At 50.0% G+C, this 19,583-nt stretch overlaps 1 long non-coding RNA gene across 4 annotated transcripts in view; it reads right to left on the bottom strand.

The window, feature by feature from the left end:
• Positions 1 to 19,396, bottom strand: part of LOC123283344 (uncharacterized) — a 68,430-nt gene extending 49,034 nt beyond the window's left edge. For 3 of the 4 annotated variants that reach the window (XR_011494511.1, XR_011494512.1, XR_011494517.1), the window contains exon 1: positions 18,865 to 19,395. This is a non-coding gene — a long non-coding RNA (uncharacterized lncRNA). Of the gene's footprint in view, positions 1 to 18,864 lie in introns of all 4 variants that reach the window. The other variant, XR_011494514.1, reaches the window with a different exon arrangement.
• Positions 19,397 to 19,583: the final 187 nt, after the last annotated feature.

Genomic DNA, 19,583 nt, shown 5'->3' with positions numbered 1-19,583 from the left:
AACACGAAGGTAGAATAAAAGTCGTTTTAAGATGTTCAAGGTCTTAAACTATTGACCTCTCATGTACCCTTCCTTTTTCAAAAAGCTTTTGGAAGTAGTGCTCCTACAAAATAAAGCAATAACCATGAAGAGAACGGGGAACAGGAAACCAATAAGCCAGCCTAGGAGAGGGCTGGAGGGAGTCCCTAAGAGAGTGACGGAGATCCCAAGAGAGCACTTTGCCCCCACCGAGGAGGACAGCCAGTTCAGACTGGAGAGGTAAGACTCAAGGACCAGACATTATTAGCATTGTCATCACCAGGATTTCCTCCGCCATTATACCATCTTCTTAAACTGAGGACAGAGTGCCCTGGAGAGCCTGCCCCAGACTCTTATCTATACTTGCTTGCCCTCACCATGTGTGGATCTAATCCTAGCTCCCCCTTCCATGCCAGGTAATGGGCCAGGTGAAGACATTCATTTCACTCCAGAGAGGTCTTCTTGGATCTACTCTTGAGAGTTAGAGGGAGTCCACAGGTGCTTAGAAGCAAAACATACAGAGCAGCCACTTCCTCTGGCCATATATCTATTATTGGACATCCAGTCTCTGTCCCATACTATAGCCCTTCTAAATTCCCTGGTTCCAGAGTCCTAGACTTCAAAACTTATTTAAGGTCTTGTCTGTTGACTTCTCCCAGAGGGTTCAGGCAAACTCTCAGGAATGCCACGGTAGGACTATCACCCGGAGACTCTGTTCCCCTCTCCTCCTTCTAGGAGCCTTCATCTAATAGCAACAATATTGTCCTTTCCTCACACAGCTAAATTTGTGTTTGACACTCAGTTTTTCCCCCCAAATTAAGCAATATGGTGTTTAAGGAACACACATAGGCTGAAAAACTCTAATGAAATAGTTAACGATAATGTCTGGGTGTAAAGGAAGGCATATAAGTACGGAGGGTCACACAAGGGACTTCTAAGTACCAGCAATGTTTTATTTCTTTACCTGGGTGGTGAATTCATAAGTGTTTATGTTATTGTTGTTGTTGATATTGAAACTGAACATATGTGTTGTATACATTCTTTTCTGGGTGTTTAGTACACACACACACAAAATAACTATTTAGAAGAAAAAAATCCATAATCCCAACACCTAGACACAATAAGTGTTAACATTTTTAAGTATTTCCTGTCATCTTTATTCTGTGCATTTTACATAATTGAGAACATACTGTGCATATATTTTTGATATGTGCCTTTTTTGAGAGACTGTTTAACAAGCATCTTGTGTTACTAAATTTGTTGCATGTTGATCATTTTAGGAACCATCGTAACATTGCATTGAAACTTTTCCCTGTTTCAAAGAGCATAGCTCTTGGGAATAACATGGACTGAATCTTTGTGCTAGTGGAGGCTTGTGTCTGAAAACGCTTGCAGGGCAGTCCAGAATGACCACAGAATGACTCCCACCACCGCATTACTCTGTCAAAACCCCACCCTTCTTCGAGGCCCAGCTCAAAGCCCACCTCTTCCATGAATTCTCCCCTGTCTATTCTCCAGGAAAACCTCCTTCTTGAACCTTCCAGGGTTCTTGCTATGTATTCCGCCTTTTTGTATAGCTATTTGTGTTCATTTCTTTTCTCCCCTGGTACACTGTAAATTCTTGGAAACAGAGACCCATCTCTATGGGACTGGAAAACACTAAGTGCTCCATAAGTAATAAGAAAATACATTTGAAGACTGCTTTTTTATTCTTTGTCTTAATATCTTGCATTACCAATAGTGTTTGTCTATATAATTAAGTCACTTATGGGCTTTCACCTAAATTGAAGGTTCTCAAATAAAAACACATTCTGTTTGTCCATAATTGCCACATTCAGAAATTGGGAACATGACCACCCCTGCTGTCCCTGATAACAGATTTGCTATTTGCTTTGAGGGCTGGATTAAGGAATATTTGAGCTCTAAAAATAACAATTTGTGTTTATTGAGGGCCTATTACGTGCCAGACACCAGACTAAGCAGTTTGCGGGCATCTGTGATTTAATCTCACAGAAACACTAGGAGACAAAAGCTATTTAGTTTCCTCATTTTACATCTGAAGAAACTGAGTCACTCGCCCCAGGTCAACCAGGGTGTATGTGGAGGAATTAGGACTCCAACCCAGATCCAGCTGAGTCTTATATTCCTCTCTTCTGGGCAAGGCTGCCTCCTCAGAAACAAAAGTAGGAAATGCAAATCTTGATCACCACTTCTCAGTTCCATATTGCAAAACTAGGTCTCCAGCAAATGGTTAACACTTGTGAACAGATATTTTTATTGATAAATACAAAAGAACAGTGGGTAATGTTTCAAAGGGAAATAAGAAAAATCCATAATTTTACCACCTAACAAATACTGCCATTTCAGAGTACTCCCATCCAGTCTTTTGCCATACACCTTAAAAAAGTTAAAAAAAAAAATCCTCAGATAGTTGTGTATGTCCTTTTAAGCAGAGGGGTCTGTTTAGTGGCAAAGACAGAGTAGCACAAAAGACAAATGTCAGCTCTCCCACAACTTTGCCCAAGGGCTCATCTTGCATCAGATGGAAACATGGAAATATGACAAAGATAAAGTGTAATTAACATGGAGTTGATCGCCTGCACCCTCGAAGATAGCTTGCATATAGCAGGGACTCCTGGACGAGAAGACGAAGCAGAAGTTAATAGCACTAGTCATGTTATGGCTACAGCTGCTGAATGTGCAGCAAAAAGTAAAATATAATTTACTAGAAAATGTTGAACTTTAGCTGCATTCTTTTTTTTTTCCTTTTTCTCGCCAAAGCACCTCGGTACATAGTTGTGCATCTTTTTTTTTTTCAGTTGTGGGTCCTTCTATTTGTGGCATGTGGGACACTGCCTCAGCGTGGCCTGATGAGTGGTGCCATGTCCGCACCCAGGATTCGAACCGGCGAAACCCTGGGCCGCCAATGCAGAGTGCACAAACTTAACCACTCAGCCACGGGCCAGCCCCTAGCTGCATTCTTAATTGTTTCATTACTGGAAGTCCATTTTTCTGGGAAAGACACTAGGCATATATTTCTCTCTCTTCCTCTCTTCTCTTCTCTCTCTCTCCTCCCTCTCCCCTCTTTCTCCCCTTTTCCCTTCCTCTCTCCTCTCTTCTCTCTCTTTCTCTGGTAGGCAGAATAATGGTCTCCAAAGCTGTCCTTGCCCTATTCCCCGGAGCCTGTGAATATGTTACCTTACACGACAGATTTGCACTGTGATTAAGGATATAGACCTTGATGTGGGGAGATTATCCTGGATTATCTGCATGAACCCAACCTAGTCACATGAATCCTTAATAGCAGAGAACGTTTCCCAACTGTGGCCAGAGAAAGACTTGACTACAGAAGAGTGGTCAGAGGGAGAACCAGCGAGGTGGCAGCTGAGAAGAGCCTAGCCTGTCACTGCTGGCTTTGAAGAAGGAGGAAGGGTGCTATTAACCAAGGAGGTGAGCAGCCTCCAGAAGCTGCAAAAAGGCAAGGAAATGGATTCTCTAGAAGCTCTAGAAGCTTCCAGAAAGGCTAACACTTTGATTTTAGCCCAGTGAGACCCATGTCAGGTTTCTGACCTATACAACTGTAAGATAATACATTTGTGTTGTTTTAAATTACTAAGCTTGCAGTAATTTGTTATAACAGCGATAGAAAACTAATTCTATTTCTCCCCCACCAACCTCCTGCTCTCTCTCCGTCTTCCTCTTTCTCCTTCTGTCAACTGTGTCTTTATTGACTAGCGCATGTTACTATGCTGTGCTTGATTCTCCAGTCCTTTGCACACCCTTGAATTCCTCAGAGACCACCTTCCCAGCCTCAGTCACTGCAGCAACTTCCCCCGGGCTTCCACCTCCAGATTTTCAAACCCACTCATCTCAAAAAGAAAACAAGAAAAGAAACAGAAACTCTAGGTGTCACTCTTTGCACTGGCTAATGGCACCCATGACAGAAATCTTGCCTGTCTTGTTTATCACTGAATCCCCAGCACCTAGAACGTGTGTGATACATAGTAGTAGCTCAATAAACATTTGTCGATTGATTGCTTGATTGATGAACGGCAATTTAGAAACTTGTTTCTTTTTCCCAAGCCATGAACTGCAGCCCTTGGCTGCTACTGACTCTCTGGGGCGCATCATGACCCCATCTTCCTCCAAGGAGGGGGGTGAATGCAATGGGCCCATGGGGGTAAAATTGAAGTTGAAATTGACCCAGGAGTAGCTCTGCTTGGCCAATGAGGATTTTACCTAAGTATAGATTATGCTATGCCTGGTGACACATATACAAAGCTTCCTTCATCATTCATTCAACCAAAATTAAGTCTACTATGTGCAGCACTCTCTGCCATGTTCTAAGGACACAAGGATAAATGGGACACAGTCACTGCCATTCCAACATTGACAACCTAGAAATGGCTGTGGGCTGTCTTAGAATGTGGTAGACACTCTTTTACATACATGCTCTTATTTAAATCTTAGAACAGGGGCTGGCTCCGTGGCCAAGTGGTTAAGTTCGCGTGCTCCGCTGCGGCGGCCTAGGGTTCAGATCCTGGGTGTGGACATGGCACCGCTTGTCAGGCCACGTTGAGGCGGCGTCCCACATCCCACAACTAGAAGGACCTACAACTAAGATATACAACTATGTATCAGGGGGTTTGGGAAGATAAAGCAGAAAAAATAAATAAATAAATCTTAGAACAATGATCCAAAGAAATAGGTATTATTAGTCTCATTTATGGATAAGGAAACTGAAGCTCAGAAAGTTAAATAACTTACACAAATGGCAAGTAAGTGGTTCCTGCCAGGCTTGGAATCCAAAAACATATAATAACTACTCACACTGTATAGTGACTTCGGTTTACAAAGCACTTTTATCATACATTGTCTCACTCTCTCTGACAATTTTATGAAACAGGCATTGCTATTACTCATTTTTACCAAAGAGAAAACTCAAACTCAACTTATTTGCCCAAGTCACAAAGTTCTTAAGTGACAGAAACAGAACTGGAACTCAAATCTTATGACTCTAGACCCTACTCCCTTTCTATTCTTCTGTGTTTTTATTAAACTCTGAATTCTGCACGCAGACTGACCTGCTATCTATGAGAGTGATCTAAGACCCTCAAGAAGACACACAGGAGAATACAAAGAGAAGCAAAAGCACTGAAACTCATGCCAAGCGAAAATTTATTAGTTAGAGTGTGTTTACTCTGCACTGTCAATTATCATCACTTGCTTGATTTGGGGCCAGCAATTTCATAACTGTCCTCAAGCATCATGTTGGATGTATCTTGCACATTTCTTACATTTGCAACAAGCTCCACTTGGTTCAACACTTTAACATTGTAATGATGCTCTTCAAAGCTCATGGTCTAACTGGTTACCTTTTACAATAGAAAAGACAGTCCCAACTAATCACTATGCTACAAGCTCTGCTTCCCTTCCAACAAGACTTCTTTGGCCTTTGGTGATTGCACAAACATCAGATCAGGCCTGGGTCAAAAGAGGTTTGATGCTTATCAGGGTTATTTAAGATTGGTAGTGACGAGACAGGGTATCAGTGAAAATTCCTTAAGGGTACTGATCATCTCTTTACTCATTTCTGTATCTTTCATAGCATCTAGGACAAGGCCTGGGCATGGCATTCATTGAATGAACGAATGAGTGAGTGAGTGAACGAATGAAAGCTCTAAAGGTACCAACATGGGAAGACTCTGTAAAGGAACTCAGAATTTCAGGGGCACCTGAAAGCAAAAAGGAAGCCAGTGCAGAGAGCTGATGGAGAAGTCTATGTAGGGCCATAGGGACGGGGCTTGCCAATGACCGTGTGTTATGCCCTGAACTCACCACCAGCAAGTGTGAGGACTAAACGTGGCATTTCAGGATAGTGGACTACAGACCCACCTCTGTCACTAGCAATGTGGCCTTTGGCAAATTTCTCTTCTTACGTGTAAGATACAGGATCAAGGTGGGGATGGGGACCGATTAATTTCCGAAGTTTTTCCAGTGCCTCTGCCAACATGTTGGGACCCTTCACCAAAATGTCCCGTTCCAGCTTCCTTCCCTGGTGTTCTCCCATGCCCTAGCTTGCTGTGCCCACCAAGTGCACCTGCACCACCTCAAAGCAGTGTCCACAGAAGAGCTTCTGCCCAGAATCCCTGCTTTCCCACCCTACTCCCCAGCTCTCCAAAGGAATCTTCTTTCACCATCCAAGCAGCCAGCCGAAGTGTTGATGCTAATCAGTGAGGTCCAGATACAGCCATTCTCACACTTTGTGTGAAAACAATCCTCTGAAAATTAAGTTTAAAATGCAGTTTTCTGCGTCAACTCATACAGTAGATCTCAGAGGGGGCCCTAGAATTTTCTGAGGAACACCTCTAGAAGATTCTGATGCAGGTGATGGGAAGACCACTGTTTGAGATGAAGTGGTCTAGATTTTGACCCTTGACCAGTGGTTCTTAACCTGGCCATATGGGATTGCCAAGGAACCTGAGCGTAGAATTCAGGGGGTGTCCATAAATGTGAAGGGGAAAAATACATCTTTATTTTTATTAGTTCTAAGTGTAAGTTAGCATTTCCTTAATTATTAAATGTAGGCAACAAACCCAGTAGTATTAGTAGTAACCTACGACTTTGTCACCCATAGGAATCACTGATATTGTCATAGAACACTACTGATGCTGTAGATACCATGAAGTCCCATTCACATTCATCACTACTTTGAAATTATGGTTGTCCTTAGAACTGCCACTAGATTTTGTTATTTAATCAATTAATAAAGAAGCATATATATTACTACAGTACTATTTTAAAAAAGATTTTGATAACTGTTTTTCAATGTCATTGTATGCATTTTATTTTATGCATTTAAAAGCATTCTGGGAGAGGGTCCATAGACTTCACCAAACTGTCAAAGTTGTCTAAGGGATCTTTGGTACCAAAAAAAAAAAAGATTAAATGTCCGTGCTCTAGGTAGAGGCAGTTATGCCAAAGGACCAGAACAATTTTTGGCACACTTCTGCTCTCTGTTTTTTCTCTATTGCCCCTCCCCGAAGGCCAACCCTTCAGCCAGATGGAGGATCCCACAAGAATTACTAAATTCTCAGGGCTAAAGAAGGAGCAGGTCAAGCGGGCATGGACTGTGTCCTGAAAGCGACCTTGGCAAGGGTTAGGAGAGGCTGGGCGCTCCTGAAGCTTCCTTTGGCCTAGAGAACTTGTCCCTTTGTTTTCTCAATCAAACTGAGCCGCCTTTCCTAGGTCAAAATCCACTGTTTGATAGAAATATTGACTTGAGGGGATAAGAAAACCACACTCCACATGAACAGAAACTTCCCGGAACAGGTCACTGGATACTCATCAGAAACAGAAAGGCAGAGAGAGAGCGAGCTAGGACCGTCTAGTCTGTCGTGTGCCGGTACCACCATCCTTCCCTGATTTCATATCTAGGCTGGCCCAAGAGTAAATAAGATGCGGATATCCTTTTGGAAAGAGAGGCAAATGCAAGGCCATGCAAGCTGGTGAAATGACTGCCCTGGGAGACCATGCTCTGGCAGCACCCATCAACTGCAAGTCTCCTGTGCTTTATAGACTCCTAAGTAGCTGCTGAAAGCATTATCCAGTTTACAAATGAAGAAGAAGCCTGGAACACAAGTATCCCGGCCCTTGGCACCGTCTACACTGGTTGCTCCCTGCTAAGAGCTCCTGGGGAGCTGCAGAGTTTATCTATGCATCCACAGCCGGAAAAGAATCAGCATTCCTGGGCTTGTGACTTAAAGAAAATTAATGACCAGGCTAGACGCGTCCTGGGGACTCCCCACCCTCGCAGTCTTAACACCAGGGGCGGGATTTCTAGGCTGGGGGGAATGCCCTACCTTCTGGCTTTGGTCAAGACTGAGATTTTTTAGAAGGTTGGGGGGCCAATCAACGGCCATAAATCTTGGAGAACCTTCTCGGTTTTACAAGGGAGCTCGAGGGGGCTGCTCTTTTCCCTCTCGGGGTCTATTTACAACGCCAAAATCTCCGTGTTAATGGACCTGGGATAATGGTGTTTACTTTACCGCGATAAAGCGCTCAGCTTCCTGGGGGAGCGGCTGTAAAATGTCCTGGAGGTAGGGGTGGAGGAGGGCGCCGTAAAAGCGGGCGCTGGAAGGGCCGGGGCACCAGGTTCTCTTCCAGGCCTGCCCCCGCCCTCCACCCCCTAGGCCCGGCTGAGCAGCCCAGGCCTCGCGGGTGAGGACGGTTCCCACATAAATCACCAGCGCCAGAGTCTCGGGAAAAGGCGCATTTTTCATTGCCGGCTACAGGGCAACTCCCGACAGCGAACGAGAAACAGAAGTTGTCTTTAGATAAACCGTTTACCGGAGCGCGCGTCCTGGCAGCGCGGCCCACAGAGCACAGGGCAACCGGGTCCTGGCGCTGCGCCCCCGCCAGCAGAGCAGCAGAGCACCTCGCAGAGGCCCCCAAGAATAACCCAGATCCTCTGGAGGAATGGCCCCACTTGCGCGCCCCTTTACCACTCCCCCCCAAGAGAAAGCGAGAGCTAAGAGGGAAGGAAAAGGAAAACTTCAGAGTGGGGGAGAGTGGAGAAGTGGTGCGCACCAAGACTCTAGAGTCCAAAGACCTGAGAGCCCAACTCCACATTTACCAGCTGTGTGATCTTGAGCAAGTGACTTTACCTCTCTGAGCTTCAGGAATCTTTAGTTATAAAACGGATATTAAAAGTACTACCTTCCTAATCTATGTTCAAAATTAACAAATTAAATCAAATGCACTTTGTATAACCTGTAAAGTCAAAACTATTACTCAGAAGTCCTTGGCCAGACCTACGGGACTCGATGAAGACCCTGAAATTGTTGAGAAAGGGTTGCATGTGCCCATGAGCATTCTTCTGGGGAGGGGGTCCATAGCTTACATCAGGGTCCCAAACGGGTGCTCAAACCCCAAAACTTGAGAACCACCGCCCCAGTACTGTAGCCAGACTGCACGGCTAGAGTTCTGGCTCTGACACCAGCCGTCAGAGACCTTGCCCCAGCTACTGAAGCCTCTTGTGTCCTCTTCTGTAAAATGGGATAATAGTCCCAAGGATTGTGGTGGAGAGCAAAAATGCTTGGCATGGTGTCTGGCACATAGTAAACGCTAATTAAATGTTAGATATTTTTATGCATCAGCCCCAGCCCTGTAGCAAAGATGCTTGGCTCCAAATCCAGGAATTCCAGGCCTAGGTCTTTTGAAGCTGAAGGCTGCCAAAAATCCCAGAAAACCTCCTTGGCCCCGGGTGCCAGCGGACGGGCCTTTCCACTGCGTGCGCCGGGTGCGCAGGCCGAGTTTTGCTCCCAAGTGCTAGGTGGGCGTGGGGTGCGCACCTAGGGCTGGGTGCTGTGGGGCCTCCCCGATTTGCGGAGCAGCGTGCCCGCTGGGCGGCCGCCCTTTGAAGGCGCGTCTAACCCCGCCGGCCGCCGGCCGCCCGGGGCTCAGCCATAATCCGGATTTGGAGGCCGAAGCACGGAGCTGGCGGCCACCGACAGGGGAATCAAAGAGGCCGCCATCCTGGTAGCTCCAGGTCTTGTTTACTTGTTGACGTGTGCGCACCCAAGCGGGACGACCTCGAGTTCTGAGTTCTGAAAGGCCTTGAGAGAAGCGAGGTAGGGGCCGCCCCGGGAGCAGGCACCTCCAGCCTCCACCCCTCCCGAGGCCCCGAAGCTTCCTATCGCGAGCAGACACGTTTCCTTCCCTCCTAAGGTCAGATGTCGAGCCCAGAAGAGGCCTGCTCCGCTTCCCTCGAGGCCCACCCCGCGTGGCAGCCCGGAGCCCAGTTTCCAGCAGCGCCTCCTTCCCTCCTCCCAGCTCGCCATCCATTAGCGTAATCCCCTGTCCAAACACTGCGGCCTGGACGGCCAGACGTTGGTGTAAACAGACCCGGGGGGGACAATTCTAACGATATAAATAAAATAACCATTAATAGCGCAAATTGTTCGATGAGCCAGAGGCCGAGCACGGGGGACTCCAGCCTCGCTCGGGTTTGTGTACACATCGTGGATACCACGCATCCGTCAGGTAAACCAGAGGTTCTTGGCCCGGCCGAAATCTAAATCCAGAGCAGGTGAGGTCCCCGCGGGCGCGTCAACGGGGATCGGCTCCTGACACGCACAGGCCTCGACACGCACGCGGCTCGGGACAGACGCGCACGCCCAGGACGCAGAGCCGCGGTGATCGCCTCAGCCCGGCCCCCAACACAGCGGACCCGGGCTAACCCGGCTCTTCTCCAAAACTTCGCGCGCCCAAGTGTCCAGCCGTAGCCCGCGGGTGCGGCCCGGCGCCATCCGCAGCCTCGCTGCGCACAGGGACGCAGCTCACACCCAGAAACGGAAAAGTCAGCCTCCACTGGGCCCCGGGTTAACGATAACAATCTAGCAGTTATTGAGCGTTTACTGTGCCAGGCACCGCACTAAGTGCCTCACAGAAGTAATCTCTTTAATCCTCAGAGCGACCCAGGAGGTAGGTACTCTCAGTATTCCCGGTGCCACAAATCTGAAAAACGGGGCTCCGAATTAAGGAACTCGCCCGGAGACAGAGTGGAGACAGGATTTGAACCCACCACTCTGCTCCAGGAAGCGCGCGGTGCACACCGAGGTACAGCACTTGCTCAGATTCCGACGGGCCGGGTTTCCAGGGTCTGGAGCCTGGCTCCAGCGCGTCCCCGGCCCCGCCGGGCTGCGGAGGTTTGGCTTCCAGAGGGAAGTTCCTTCTTCTGCAAAGGGCGTGGGCACAGTGGCCTGAGAGGTCAGGACAGGGGGGAGGGGAGCCACCTCCCCTGGGCCAGTTCCCAGGGAGCCGGAGCTGGGCTCGCGGCGCTCCCAGGGGCCCGGCGGGCTGCTCCGAGCTGGGGCTGCAGACGCTGCTCCCAGAGCGAGGCCTCCGAGCTAGCGGATCAGCTCAGGGGCCTCCCACAGAAAGATCTCCCTGGGAGCAGGTGGCCTTGGGGTCCTGGTTCCTGGAGTCGGGCTGGGGCAGGACTTTCTCTCCAGCCCACCCGGGCGGTGGGGCGGCAGTGTCCAGCGCACCGGCCTGGTGGTCCTGCATCCACCGCCTACCTGCTCTGTGACCTTAGACAAGTCATTTCATTTCTGCGGGCCTCAATTTCCACGGCTCTAAATTGCGGGGAGAGGAGAAATAATCTCATAGGGATGTTGTAACGATCATGTATGGGTAACGCTTTATTATCACGTGGGAAGTTTATCATGATTAATATTACCTCCGTGGCAGGCGCCTCGGAAGACAGAGCACAGAGCTGGCAGCCCCTCTTCTTTTTGAAGAGAAAGCAAAGAAGGACGGAGATGGGGAGAAAGGAAGCAGCTCCGAGGGGGGTGCCGGTAGGGAGAGGAGGGGAGGGGGCTCCACCAGCTCCGCCCCACCGCCCAGCCGTGTTTATCTTCAAGGCAGCTTCCAGGCAATCCCACCGCCCGGGCACATTCTTCGCGGGGGCTGTGGACTACCGCCTGGGCCCTCCAGGAAGACTGGGGGTGGGGGAGGGCTGTCGAGGACCGAGCAGGAATTCGCAAAAGCAGAGAGAACAGTGCCCCGGCAGGCAGGCCTTGCGCTCCTGCTCAGCCTGGTAAAGCTGGGGCTGCCCCGGGAGGGAGAGGAGCGAAGAGAGGGAGAGGAACGTGGAAGGCAAGGAACTTAACCTTGGGCGAGTTACTTCACCTCTCGGAGCTTCAGTTTCCTCCTCTGTCAAATGGTTACATGAACAGGGCCATAGACAAGAGCTACTGCAAGGAGCAGAAACAGTAACAATGGTGGAGGCAGCGAGGGTTTACAACACAGGTGCTGTTCTCAGATCTTCATACACAGCAGTCCCCCAGCCCTACAGAGGCCGCTTGCCCACCGTCTCACAGTTTATGTGGGAGTTCGGGAGTGGGGAGGCACTTAATCACTGAGCCATTCTGTGCTTATAGGAAAGCCATGAATGGTAGCTAATGTTATCTATATGACCATTGCTGGTGGGAGTATTATTTTTATCATCAGCCATATTATTTCTGCTATTACTGCTGCTCACTCCCAACCCTGAGATGTAGTCATCATCAACTCCTCTTTATGGAAAAGGAAACAGGCTCAGAGAGGGTAAGTGACCTGCCTGAAGTCACACAGCAGATCTGGGACAGAGATTAGAGACCACGTAAATCCCAAGGCCAGAGGTTGTCCCTCATACCAGAAGGAAAAGGAGAGAAAGAGGAATGCTGGACCTTAATGTGGAGGCTGGGGTGGGAGATGGACGCCCACCACCGCTGTGCGTCTGGGGCAGCTGATTTATTTACATTCCAGCTGGGACACTAATTGGCCAGATCTTTATCTAAACACGATAACAATGACATGGGCTTAGGGGATTTGTTTACTGCCGCTAAAAATGATGCATTTGTGGGAGCGGGAAGCTCGGTCTGGTGCGGGATTTGTTTACTTCAGCTTCAGGGGGTGGGGTGTGGGAAGGGGGGGAGGCCGAGTGGAGGCTGTTGATGGTTCCAAGAGTATATCCTAAAACTCAAATGGTTAAGAGACCTAGTCTCCCTGTTTGGGGACCAGTTAGAAAAGAAAAAAGTGCAAAATTTGATAGGTAAATAATGCTTTTTCCCCCAGTGAGGAAAAGGAGCGCCTGGGAATCGTGCCCCCTGAGCTCTGCTCAGAGGAGGAGAGGTTCAGAGACCCCTCCTTGGGCGGCCACCCTCAGTCACCATCGCAAGAACATTTCCTGCGGGCTTCTCTGCGAGCGCTTTCCTGCCATCATTTCTTTAATCCTTACTGCAGGCCTGTGAAGTCCGCACCTTCATCATCTCCTTTGAGAGGTGAGAGAACTGCTGCTCAGCGAGGTTGAAGGACTGGCTCAAGGTTATGAGACCACAAAAGCAGCAGGACCAGGCTCCAAACCCCCCTGGCGGACTCCCTCCCGAGTGGATGCTTTGGCCCAAGACACGATGAGGTGTGACTGTGATTTAGAGAAAGCCACGTCTTCCCCAGGCCCCACCCCACACCCAGCCTCCTCACTCCGTGGGCTCTCCCTGCAGAGGAGGGTGTCACAGGTGCCAACGCTCACACCTGCATGCTCAGGAGGCTCGTCCGCATCCATTCACATACACACTGGCTTACCGGTTGTGGGAGGCGTAAATCATTCATATGGGCCCACATCCATGTTTGCTCAGAGTAGGGGGCACAATACGTAAACATACATACACACAGGCCACCCTCTCTACTATACTAATGGTAGGGGGATGTGAAGTTTTTAAAAGTCTAAATTGCAGAATAATTTCAATGTGGTTTTATTACTTTCAAGAACACACACAGTCATTACAACTCTGGTAATAAAATCTATTCCGTCTTCTCTGACTGCAGCTTAGACAGGTCCTTATGGGACCACTTTGCACAAGACTAATTGTAATGATCCCATAAATTGCTTGTATGGAAATAGAGCATCTAATAGTCATGGAAGTAAGTTTTCATCTTGGTTCATATAAACATTTCTCTCCAAATCTCATGTCACTACCAGTAATTCACATTATTATGGGAGAAAAAGGAGGGAGGGGGATTCGGAATGAGTGTTGGGTCAGCCCTCCCGTTATAACCACACTCTGAAAGAGCAGAGCCCTAATGTGGAGTCTACATTTATGGGGGGTCCTGAGTGCCTTCTTCCCCGTGCCTATCCATTTACACACATGCTGATGTGTCCACACAGGAAAGCACCTTCCTTTTCATTCAAGGAGAAAGATCAGTCATAAGAAACATATGTCAGGTCCACATCCATCTGTTGGAAACCCATATTTATCAGAGTGATGCAACTGCCATCAACATCAGAAACATGGTCGCAGACGGGAGGTAAAAGGATAGAGGGCGGCCAGCGGCCTCCCCGGCAGCGGCAGCGAGGGGGCCTGACTGACAGGGGAGAAGGTCTCGAGCCCTGTCTCCTCTCTGGAGGCCAGTGACTCAGTGGCTCCACTGGCCCCATACCCAGCCACTAGGAAGAGGAAGGCGATTATTGGTGGGCCGGGAACAACTACAGAGTGCTCAGTCCTTGCTCCCTCTGGGCTGGTGTGGGAGCCAAGACCCCAGTCTTCTCCCCTGGCTTTGGCCCCTGCATTGTAAAGCAGTCTTGGAAACACTTGCCAGCTGGGGTGATCTTAAGACTGAACAGCCCCCTAATCTAAAGTGGAGCTGGCAGGAAATAAAGAAAAGGGAAGGTCAGTCCAGTCTGATCTCGCCTGGCCCTGGCCCAGGATGGGGTTAGCCCTGGTCTAGGAGCCCCCATCTGCTCTCAAGGGATGCCTGGGGGCCCAGGTCTTACAGTCACCTTCAGCTCCGCTGTGACTCTCTCTGGACTGCCACAATAGAAGGAAACGGAGGCTCTGCAGGATCTGCCTGGAGCGGGGATTTCCACGGGGAGGGTGGCCAAGCCTGCCATCTGGAGCCCCACAGACGGGTCAGGGCCCACAGCCCAGGCTGCTGGGAACTGGGGGGCTGGAAGGTGGGAGAGGTCCTACAGGCTGGAGCAGGATGCAGAGGAGCATCCCTATCACACGCCCAAGGGTGCATGGGCATTTTATGGGCAGCTCCCGGGACAGAGTAAGCACAGGGGTGGAATGGGGAGTAGGGTCGAGGAATCAGGAGCCGGTCCGCTCAGGGTCCAGTGACAAAAAGCAGGAGAGCATCAGAGCGGAGGAGTGAGAAAGGAGGGGGAAAGGAGAGTGAAATAAGATGAGGGGGAAGGGAAAAGGGAGTGAAAAAATAAGGAAGAGTGAAACAGGTGGGGAAGAGTGGAGAAGGAGGGAGAAAGGAGGCCAGAGAGACCGGGAGGAGGTGAGGGAGAAAGGAGGTGGGGGAAGGGTACTGAGGAAAAAGGGAGAGTGAGGAAGGGACCGGGTGGGAGAGTAAGAGATGGGCCCAGTGAAAGAGGAAGGGGCCGAAAGGGGAAAGAGGCTGGCTGGGGGGTGCAGAGGAAGAGGGCCACGGAAGTTCTGGGGTCCCGGACTGGAGGCTCTGCAGGGTCTCTGGGTGCGGCAAACCCCCCGAGAGGTAACAAGATCCTGCTCTCTGGTTGGTGGGAGTGCCGAGAGGTCGAGCGGAGTTCGAGAACCTACAGGCAGGTTCAAGGACAGAAGCCCAGCCCAGGTTTCCCTGGGGCTCGTCGCTAGGGCCCCAGGCTCTTGGCCAGCAGCTGGAGAGAGTCGCGCCGGGGGAAAAAACTCCGCACTCCCGGCCCCAACCAGCGCGGACACAGTGCGCGGGCTTGGAGACGCGGCGCCCACGGCCGGCAGGGCACAGTGAGGCCTCCCAACCTCACAGTCCCCGCACCCGCGAGGCCGCCAAACCCTCGACCAGACACACCAGCGAAGTCCAGAGGCCCCGGGTTGCGGGCCTGGCCCTGGCTCCTCCGGCGCGTCACGCCTTCTGTCCCCGTGGCTGTGCGCCCTGGTGCGCCGCGGCGGCCTGGGGTCTCGATCCTTTCCAGATCGGCCCCCAGCTGATTCAAGCAAGGCCAGCAACCACTTACCCCCACCCCGCAACATCTTCTCAGGGTCAGGCAAGCTGGGACTGTCGCCAGGGCAGTAGTAATTGTTGGGTGCCCCCGGAGCTTCAGGGAACCAAAGGCAAGTGGACGGCTAGGCCCGCAGACCCGGTCGCGCAGTGACGGAGCAAAGGTCCCGCCGCACCTTGGGAATCGCTCTCTGGTGCCCACCACAGACCAGGACTTCCAGGCTGGGACGCAGCGACGGAGGGATAAGGCGTTACTTAAACGATAAGACTGCGGCAAACGTTTGTTTCCAAATGAGAAAGGTGTTTTCGTTCTCAAACGGTTTGAAGTCATTCGCTCCCAGGGAGATTTGGGGAAAGGTTTCTACGTCCGAGGAGGCCGAGCTGCCAGGACTTGCGGTTGAGAGCAGACAGGGTTGAGAAGAAGATCGCACTAGGAAGACTCACCAAGAATCTCTGCTTCCTGGGACGGGATAACCACATTCCCCCACCCCCACCCTTACTGCTCAGAGACCGGCACGGAGCAGGCAGGCTTTCTGGTTTAAGTGAATTAATTCACCAAAGACTGCAGCTGCTCTTCTGAAGTCAGATTATATTTTAAAAGGTCTATAGACATTGAAATTTCTCTACAGGAAGTTAAACTCACGCTAAAAAAAAAAAAAAAAGTTAAGGAATGCATCCAGAATTCCAGTTTAATCCCCAAGTTAAAACTGCTCGCTGCACTCCCAAATAGCACACGCAAATAGTACTAATAAATGTGTGCATATAGGCGTCCTTTACTTAGGCGTTTTTGTTTGAAAAAATATTGAATTGATTTTCACTGGACAAAGTTAGCCTTTCTGACTTGTGTGTTCCAACGGCAGAATAGAACTGATTTTGGTGATGAAAGCTATATTTACATTGTTATCTTAAAATTTTTTGGTAGATGTGGAAGGTCCTCTCCCTGAGCAATCGAAACTCACGTCTTCAGTAAGGGCCTGTAATTTACAAAGAACTACAGGGATTATTGAACTTGGACTGGTTTTCTCCCAGGGAAGGGAAGCAGTGGGTTATTTCGAAAACTCAATTCCAAATACAACCTGAGGAAATCTGGCATTTATACAAACATATGCAAAACAAGCTAAATTGCTCAAAACACCATGTTAAAATCTTTTTACAAATTACCAAAATGAGGAAACAAATCCTCTCAAGAAACCAAATCAGTTTAATGCTTTCTGGGACTGACCTACCTAGTTGACATTGCTTTAAAAGTAGAAAATGTATTCACTCTTCTCACAAAACACTATTGTCTCTCGCTTGCTCAAAAATTTTGGATAGCTCTCTAACATCCCTCAACTAAAGACCAAACCAAAACATACACACATACACACCACCAACAACAACAGAAACAAAATAAAAACTATTTAGTGCTGCCGCTAAAGAGGAAACTTTTCTTTCTTCCCTCTTTGTAAGATGTCATTGAAAATGAAATTTCTAGGAGAGGAGTAAAAAATGAAAAAGTTCAATGAAAAAAATTCACCTGAAATGTTATCATATAGTTCTGGCTAGCTGAGTTCATCACAGGATGATTTTCCATGCTTTAATAGAAAGTCAGTTCTGACTGTGATGCTCCATTTAGATTAGAAAGCCACGATTACTTTCAACTTTTTTTGTGGCATAATTAAATGGTTACATAATTACATATGGTTACATAATTAAATGGCTATTTAATAGTTGGAAGGTAATAACATTAGCAGTGGCATATATAACTAAAATGATCGATTATCTGCCTATATTTATATGTATATTAATTAAGCAATTTTTGTGTAGAGAATAACTTATGGGAACATTTTACAGTTTTCAAAGAATCATCACATTTTTATTTGATAATATATTTATTGTAATGATTAGCACATGGCTTTTCTCCCAAAAAAACACAAAAGCATACGTTTATTTATCGCTTATGCATCTATATAGCCTACATAGCACTTCACCCTCATAGAATCTGCCACCATTTTACGATTCTTTAATCTTTAATCATATATGGGAGAAGGGGAACTTGCATAAACGTAGAATGTGATAAAAGCGTATAGAGGCAGATACACTCAATATTAAATCCAACTCTTCCATGGATGCAACGATATTTACTTTATCTGGCAGGAATTGGCTACACCGTCCACGAAACGAAAACCTATTATTAGTCGAGCACAGCTCCAGAATTTCAAAGATCCTCATTTCAAACAAGACAATGCAAATGCCCCAGAACAGGCCCGTAACCGGATACGCGATGGAACTGGATTCCACATTCTGATAAGTGACTCCCGAGAACCGACCGCTGCTGCCCTGTAACTACGGCTCTGGCGTTTTCCTCCGGGACAGCGGCGCGCAGCTGGCGGCGCACACGCTCACGGGTCGTCCGGGCTGCGGCTGTGGGCTCGGGAAAGGCAGGCCATCTAGATGGGATTAGCCTGGGAGGGATCCCTGCTGGCAAGCTCCGCTTCGGGAGAAGCAGACCCACCGACGCGAGCCTTGAACTACTAGGAGAGGGCAGCCAGAAACTACGACCCGAGCGCCTGCTCAGGGCGTAAGACTAAGAACAGCTTCTCGCCGCTAGATCAGCCCTGAGCATGGCTGGGGATGGGAAGAGAAAAGGGGGATGGGGCAGAGAAACCGCCCACTAGGCCCCTTGGCCTGGGCTCCCCACGCTCCGGATCCTCACGGGCCTCCAGCCTGGCGGGCCACAACTGCGTCCCCGGACGGCCTGCCGAGGAGCAACCGGGTCAGCGGCTGCAGGACAGAACCACTCAGGCCTAGCCCAAGCGGGGTAGCTGGCAGGGTAGTGCTGGCGGCGGGTTTGGAGGAGATCGGACTGCGTGGGCCTGCGGGTGGGGAGGAGACAGCATTCTGCGTGCTCAGGGAGGAGGCAACTAGATGGACTCCCGGCGGCAGGGAGCGGGTGTGTGGGCGTGTCTTGGTGTTCCCAGCACCCCGGGGCCACGGGTTCTAAGCTGGGGCTTCTTGGGATGGGTTTAGGGAAGGTCTGGGAGCAAAGCGCTGCGGAGAAGCAAGAGAACGTAGCAAGGAGATGCAGGCTTCGGTTGCAAACGGGGGAGAGAGACTTTCAATAGCTTTTGTCATTGTCTTGTCTTTTTTTTGCATCTTGAAATCACTCAAGAATATCACCCAAAGAAGCGAAAAGCATTGGGGACCGAAGGAAGGGGAGCAGAAACATTCCCCGCGACGGTCTATCCTTGGGGATGGGGGTGGAGGAATGGGACTGGAGGCAGCTTCCTTCTTTTATGTTCGCCTGCCATCACGACGCACACACTCAAGGACTCCCACCCCGCAGTGCCGCGCACTCACCCCCACCTCACTCTGGGTCTTTGCGCCCGAGCGCTCGCGATCCGCGGCAAAAGCAGGCGTGTTCTTCTCTCTGCAGCCCCGTGGCCTGGTCTGGAGACGCCGGCCCCGCCTGGGGCGTCAATAGTCTCTGAATTCAAAGCTGAAAGCCACCGGGCGCCCCTGCGACTGAGGGATGGTCGTCCCAGCACAAGGCCCTGCCCACAGAGGGTCTCCACCACCGCCCGCGGGCCGCCTGCCACGCTAAGTACTCCCGGGCGCACGTGGCCCGCGCCGCATCCCAGCTCCCCGGGCGGCCCCAGAGGCTGACTCCCCGCACCATTTCCGCTCGCTCCTGAACAGCTCCGCCTCTCCCCCCTCCCGACCGGCTGTTCTTTCTCTCCTCGGCCTTGGGCACCCACTCCTCCCGCCGTTGCGGGGCCCCGCACGGCAGCTCTCCATTCTCGCCCCCACTCCCATCCCGAATCTGCCGCCCCCCGGGGGCGTTGTCCAGAGTCCCCGCGCCTTCCACCCGCCCCTTCCAGCTGAGGCCGGTTCCCCCTAGCTCCACCATCATGTCCGCCAAAAAACGCTTGAGGGTGGGTAGGGCTGGATGAGGGGCACCACGATGGGGGCCGGAACTGGTCCCCACTTTTTCAAGGCCAGTGCCGCCTCGGGTCTTTCTGTGGGCCTCACAGCAGCGCCCGCGGCTCCTCATTGGGCTAGGCGTGGTGGCAGGCGAA

Source organism: Equus asinus, chromosome 2 (genome assembly GCF_041296235.1).
Source record: "Equus asinus isolate D_3611 breed Donkey chromosome 2, EquAss-T2T_v2, whole genome shotgun sequence".
Lineage (NCBI taxonomy): Eukaryota > Metazoa > Chordata > Mammalia > Perissodactyla > Equidae > Equus > Equus asinus.
The sequence above is the reverse complement of the archived record's forward strand: the minus strand, read 5'-3'. Positions and strand labels throughout refer to the sequence as shown.